General features: G+C 42.7%; 1 pseudogene across 1 annotated transcript in view; it reads left to right on the forward strand.

Annotated features, from left to right (window-relative positions):
• The first annotated feature begins 1534 nt into the window (after window positions 1-1534).
• The window catches only part of LOC144513983 (ras-related protein Rab-8B-like), a 14791-nt pseudogene continuing 8825 nt past the window's right edge, over window positions 1535-7500 (forward strand). The window contains exons 1-3 of the transcript XR_013501225.1: window positions 1535-1737; window positions 5666-5726; window positions 5883-5943. The product of XR_013501225.1 is annotated as a ras-related protein Rab-8B-like (transcript). The remainder of the gene's footprint in view (window positions 1738-5665; window positions 5727-5882; window positions 5944-7500) is intronic.

The following is a 7500-nucleotide window of genomic DNA, read 5'->3' on the forward strand; positions in this document are numbered from 1 at the left end:
TCCCTCCCTCCCTCCTTCTCACTCTCTCTCTGTGTCTCTATGTCTCTTAACATTGAAGTCAATGAGAGCATGCTTCAAATCCTTAAAATCTTCTTCCGATCCCAAAAGATTCAGCTCCTTTGTACTTTCACCTACAGACACCAAACAAACTTTAAAATGTTCACAGAAGCTTCAGGTATTAGGCTATTGCTTTTCAGTTTTATATCTTTTACAGTTTTTGTGAAAAAGCTGTTTAAGTTTAGTGATCATTTCAGGATTTTTATGCGTTTCTAATGAGTGTGTATTGCGTGAGCTAGAGTGGATGATGTCATCGCCAGATCACAGATACTTAAAAAATGATCTTTGTCCCTTCTCTATAAATTACTCTCACGCCCACAATATCTACTTTTCATAGACAATTTATACATCAAAACGTAGGTATTTTTGTCTAGTTTCAGCCAATGTGCTCAGTTATGTGATATGACTTATAAGTTTGGCTCGGTGAGCTTCCAAATGACAAGAGTTCCACATCTTCCTCCATTCGCTGCCCTGTTGAACATTCTCCACATTTCTGAGCGAAACGCAGAGCGAACCACTTTGTTAAATCTCTGATATGCCGACATTTTTAAGTTTATCAACATCATTTTACATGAATATGTTCACGAAGGCCTTGTGGTGGTCATGATTACATCATTTGACTGATACCCCTTATCGTTTTAGCAGTCTGAGCCTTTATTTGAGAGCTTGCTCTCAGTGTCTCTGAATAGCTCCAGTGGGGCACAGGTGACAGTTTCAGCAGGTGACACGGTCGTTAACCTGATTAAAGATCAAAGAGATCTCATCACAGACTTCAAAGGGTGTTTTCACAGGTCATACGTTACCATGACAACACTTTCACAGATAGTCAACTTGAATACTACAGTCAGTAATATGAACATTAGTCTACATATTTTGCGTTCCACTTCTGTCAGTCTGTCTGTCTGTTTCTGTCTGTCTCTCTCTCCCTCTTTCTGTCTCTCTCCCTCCGTCCCTCCCTCTTTCGCTCTCTCTCTCTCTCTCTCTCTCTCTCTGTCTCTCTCCCTCCCACTTTCTCTCTCTCCCTCCCTCCCTCCCTCCCTCTTTCTCTCTCTCTCTCTGTCTCTTTCTCTCTCTCTCTCTCTCTCTCTCCCTCCCTCCCTCTCTCTCTCGCTCTCTCCCTCCCTCTCTCTCTCTCTCTCTCTCTCTCTGTCTCTCTCTCTCTGTCTCTCTCTCTCTCTCTCTCTCTCTCTCTCTCTCTCTGTCTCTCTCTCTCTCTCTCTCTCTCTCTCTCTCTCTCTCTCTCTCTCTCTCTCTCTCTCTCTCTCTCTCTCTCTCTCTGTCTCTCTCTCTGTGTCTCTCTCTGTCTCTCTCTCTCTCTCTCTCTCTCTCTCTGTCTCTCTCTCTCTGTCTCTCTCTCTCTCTCTCCTTCTCTCTCTCTCTCTCTCTCTCTCTCTCTCTCTGTCTCTCTCCTTTCCTGCTTCCTCCCTCTGTGTGTGTATATAAGAAGGTGTGTCAGTGTCAGCGGACAACCAGAACAGAACCACAGTTCCCAGAGTTCCCAGTGTTCCCAGGAGAGTATCGGCGCGTGCGAAGGGTCGGAGAGTCTGGCGGGAAAATGGCGAAGAAGTACGACTATCTGTTCAAGCTGCTGCTGATCGGTGACAGCGGAGTGGGGAAGACGTGCCTGCTGTTCCCGGTTCAGCGAGGACGCCTTCAACACTACCTTCATCCCCACCATCGGTGAGTCACAAACACCGGTTAACGGGGCTCTAAACTACCGGCTATCCTTCTCCTCTTCCCCGCTGATCGCTGTCACTTTACCGGAGAGCCGTTAGCTCCGTAACATCCCTCTCAGAGCCCTTAGTTAGTGAGTTTCTGGTATATATAACTTTATTTACACACTCAAGGTCCAGATATAAAAGTACACATATTACATAAAGGGAACATACATACATACATATACAGCCACAAAGATGGTTATGCACAATACTTAAAACATATGCAGATGCGTGTTCCAGTGTTTCCAGAGTTTGGAAGTATATCTGGTATCACTAAGTTAAAGCAGGGTTAGTTAAGGCAGTTCAAACTGTAAGACTGTAGTCTATCAAATATAATTAGTTCTAACCCTTTATAGAGTATACTCGCTGCAGCGATTGGCCTGTAGTTTTCTATGCTTGATACTTTACGGGTTTGTCCTTAATAACTGACACTAACAGTACAGGTAATCGTGCTTTGTCCCCGGCCGCCTGTCCAAGGCGAAAACCAAGCGAGTTATATGACACAACTCTCATGATGTGTGTGTGGGTGTGTGAGTGTGTGGATGTGTGTTTGTGTGTGTGTGTGTGTGTGGATGTGGATGTGTGTGTGTGTGTGTGTGTGTGTGTGTGTGTGTGTGTGTGTGTGTGTGTGTGTGTGTGTGTGTGTGTGTGTGTGTGTGTGTGTGTGTGTGTGTGTGTGTGTGTGTGTGTGTGTGTGTGTGTGTGTGTGTGTGTGTGTGTGTGTGTGTGTGTGTGTGTGTGTGTGTGTGTGTGTGTGTGTGTGTGTGTGTGTGTGTGTGTGGGTGTGTGTGTGTGTGTGTGTGTGTGTGTGTGGGTATGTGGGTGTGTATGTGTGTGGGTGTGTATGTGTGTGTGGGTGTGTGTGTTTGTGTGTGTGTGATTGTGGTAATCAAGGGGGTAAGCTTCTCCTCGGACCGCGAACCTCCTATGTCACCATTTGACGTTGATAGCATTTAGCGTAGCTCCTATGGCGCCATTTTGATGCTACCAAGCCATCACCTCCCGTTAGCATCACGTTAGCATCCCATTGACTGCCATTCATTCTGACGTCACTTTGACAGAGAATACCTTTACATCTGAAGCGTTTAAAGACTCTATTTGTCCGTTGTTTATTTCTAAAGAAACACGACAATGTATAAAAGGCTCCATTACCTTGTAGCTCACGTTATGGCTCCGTAGCAGACGTTTTTATAACAATAGGATAACGATTGGGTCATAACCACGAGACTTCCTGTCTCATAGTAGAGGAGTTACCGTATAGTACAGGAGAAGCTCTCAGGCAGTTTGGACTTCCATCAGCTGTTTAAGTGTAATGACTAATGTTAACTATCATTTTAGTGATCAATAATGAGCCTGTGTCTATGTTATCTCCTTACATATACCTACGCTCTCCGTCTCTGCTAGATTGGGAATGATTGAGATTTCTCTTGGCACAGCTACCAGAAGACTTCCAACTTTCAGACAGGTTGCTCACGTCACATCTACATCTTCAAGCTCAGTTGGAGGCTGCTCAGTAACGCTCAGCCATCACCGGGAAAGAGACGTCACTGGTCTCCGTCCAGAGACGTCACTGGTCTCCGTCCAGAGACACGGGGTCTGCTGGTCCAGTTTATATACTGTGTATGATTAGATGCTAGTCCCAAAGGTTGGGTCGGTGCCCTCTGTCATACCAGTACGTTACTGGCTACCGCTGCGACTGCTCCATCACTGACAGACCATGTTTGTGATATAAACAATACGTGTGTGCACGTTCATAGAGGAACATGATTTGTAATTAACTAGAGATGGTCCGATACCAGTGTGTCATATATATTATTATGTTTTAACAGCTGTATACTACTATCTCTGTATGGATGATATGATGTATAACAGCTGTATACTACTATCTCTGTATAGATGATATGATGTATAACAGCTGTATACTACTATCTCTGTATAGATGATATGATGTATAACAGCTGTATACTACTATCTCTGTATAGATGATATGATGTATAACAGCTGTATACTACTATCCCTGTATAGATGATATGATGTATAACAGCTGTATACTACTATCTCTGTATGGATGAAATGATGTATAACAGCTGTATACTACTATCTCTGTATGGATGAAATGATGTATAACAGCTGTATACTACTATCTCTGTATGGATGATATGATATATAACAGCTGTATACTACTATCTCTGTATGGATGATATGATGTATAACAGCTGTATACTACTATCTCTGTATGGATGATATGATGTATAACAGCTGTATACTACTATCTCTGTATGGATGATATGATGTATAACAGCTGTATACTACTATCTCTGTATGGATGTGATATTATTTCTATCTTTGTTGTGGGTCTGGCTCAGGTTAAACTCTTTGTGAAACATGAACAATGAATGCTCCAGAACTTTCTGTTATTCTGCATTTTGACAGTCAGTTATAACGGAAAAATAATGTAAATTAACTACTTTAACGGAGATTTTCTTTAGGACTTTATTACGTGGTATTGGATTGGTGCATTGACTCCAGTACTTCCCGATACCGATACCAGCGTTTTAGGCAGTATCAGAGGCAGTATTTAGGTTGTATCAGAGGCAGTATTTAGGCAGTATCGGAGGCAGTATTTAGGTTGTATCAGAGGCAGTATTTAGGTAGTATCAGAGGCAGTATTTAGGTAGTATCAGAGGCAGTATTTAGGTAGTATCAGAGGCAGTATTTAGGTAGTATCAGAGGCAGTACTTAGATAGTATCAGAGGCAGTATTTAGGTTGTATCAGAGGCAGTATTTAGGCAGTATCGGAGGCAGTATTTAGGTAGTATCAGAGGCAGTACTTAGATAGTATCAGAGGCAGTATTTAGGCAGTATCAGAGGCAGTTTTTAGGCAGTATCAGAGGCAGTATTTAGATAGTATCAGAGGCAGTACTTAGATAGTATCAGAGGCAGTATTTAGGCAGTATCAGAGGCAGTATTTAGGCAGTATCGGAGGCAGTATTTAGGCAGTATCAGAGGCAGTATTTAGGTAGTATCAGAGGCAGTATTTAGGCAGTATCAGAGGCAGTATTTAGGCAGTATCAGAGGCAGTATTTAGGCAGTATCAGAGGCAGTATTTAGATAGTATCAGAGGCAGTACTTAGATAGTATCAGAGGAAGTATTTAGGCAGTATCGGAGGCAGTATTTAGGCAGTATAAGAGGCAGTATTTAGGCAGTATCGGAGGTGATACCGATACTGGATACTAGTTTCACTTCGCTGATATACTTTACACACACACACACACACACACACACACACACACACACACACACACACACTGACACACACAGAGACACACACACACACACACACACACACACACACACACACACACACACTGACACACACAGAGACACACACACACACACACACACACACACACACACACACACACACACACACACACACACACACACACACACACACACACTACTTTACACACACACACACACACACACACACACACACACACACACCTTTAAGTAATAACCTAGTAACCTTTCCCTCCATACCAGTCTGATGCCTGTTGGCCAGTAACCTTTCCCTCCAGACCAGTCTGATACCTGTTGGCCAGTAACCTTTCCCTCCAGACCAGTCTGATGCCTGTTGGTCGTCTGATACCTGTTGGCCAGTAACCTTTCCCTCCAGACCAGTCTGATGCCTGTTGGCCAGTAACCTTTCCCTCCAGACCCCATTTTTTTCATTAGTGTCCTGTATCATAACCAACAACAATGTACAGGTGCATGAACAGGATTGAATTAAAAAACAGATTTGTCTTTTGGGCGGCAGGAAGGAGCGTTTTGTTCGCTATAAATATCTTTGACTTCCTCTCAGTTAGTTTCTCTTTCTGTGTTTCAGGAATCGACTTTAAAATCCGGACGATCGAACTGGACGGAAAGAAAGTCAAACTCCAGATCTGGTGAGAGAAGATCCTTCAATGTCTTCATATTATCATTCTACGTAGTTATGGATCTGTTGATTTAACAATCTACAGTTAGGGTGTGTCTGTGTGTGTGTGTGTGTGTGTGTGTGTGTGCGTCTGTATATTAATAAAGTCTGACTGATTGTTTGTTAGGGACACAGCGGGCCAGGAGCGGTTCAGGCAGATCACCACGGCCTATTACAGAGCAGCCATGGTGAGACACGCCCCCTACTGGATCAGTTGGAGACCCAAACCCTAAAATGTGGATCAGTGTTTCCAACAGTCCAAGATGACGTCCTGAAATGTCTTGTTCTGTCCACAACTCAAAGATATTCAGTTTCCTGTTCCAGAGGAGAGAAGAGACTAGAATATAATCACATTTAACAAGCTGACATCACACAAGATTACCTCTTATCATAAAACACACACACACACACACACACACACACACACACAGAGACACACACACACACACACACACACACACACAGAGACACACACACACACACACAGACACACACACAGACAGACACACACACACCCACACACACACAGACACACACACACACACACACACACACACACATACACACACACACACACACACACACACACACACACACACACACACACACACACACACACACACACACACACACACACACACACACACACACACACACACACACACAGACACACACACACACACACACACACACAGTCACACCCTAACACAATGTTTAATAGTTGATAATAATAATAATAATAATAATAATAATAATTATTATTATTATTATTATTATTATTATTATTATTATTAGAGTCTGGAAGAACACAGCAGGGCTTGTCTTTCTAAGGATTATTTATTATTTTTCTAAATTCAAAACGCAGAGCGAACCACTTTGTTAAATCTCTGATATGCCGTGGGTGTGTGTGTGTGTGTGTGTGTGTGTGGGTGTGTGTGTGGGGGGTGTGTGTGGGTGTGTGTGGGTGTGTGTGTGTGTGGGGGGGGGTGTGTGTGGGTGTGTGTGTGTTTCTCATCAAAACGTAGGTATTTTTGTCTACTTTCAGCCAATGTGCTCAGTTATGTGATATGACTTATAAGTTTGGCTCGGTGAGCTTCCAAATGACAAGAGTTCCACATCTTCCTCCATTCGCTGCCCTGTTGAACATTCTCCACATTTCTGAGCGAAACGCAGAGCGAACCACTTTGTTAAATCTCTGATATGCCGACATTTTTAAGTTTCATCAACATCATTTTACATGAATATGTTCACGAAGGTCTTGTGGTGGTCATGATTACATCATTTGACTGATACCCCTTATCGTTTTAGCAGTCTGAGCCTTTATTTGAGAGCTTGCTCTCAGTGTCTTTGAATAGCTCCAGTGTGGCACAGGTGACAGTTTTAACAGCAGGTGCTCTGTTCGTTAACTGATTATAGATCAAAGGATGTTTATAAATACTCGTCACCATGACAACACTTTAACAGACAGCATCAGCAGTCTTTCAGCCTTTTCAGGCAATTCATTTCAACTTTCATCTTTGACAGTATTACCGTTTAGCTTCCAGCTTTTCTATCAATGTATTTTAGCTCTTCACTTATTTAGGTGATGCAGTTTAGCTTCCAACAGTTTTCCAGATGTTTCAGCAGTGCAGCATTTGAGCTTTAAGATTTTTCATACAATTTGTTTCATATTTCTGCATTTGTGAGTTCAGTTAGAAAATATACTCAGACCTCACAATGTTGGACATATTTTGTCATTTTTCAAC

The sequence above is a fragment of the Sander vitreus genome, unplaced genomic scaffold (genome assembly GCF_031162955.1).
Source record: "Sander vitreus isolate 19-12246 unplaced genomic scaffold, sanVit1 ctg397_0, whole genome shotgun sequence".
Lineage (NCBI taxonomy): Eukaryota > Metazoa > Chordata > Actinopteri > Perciformes > Percidae > Sander > Sander vitreus.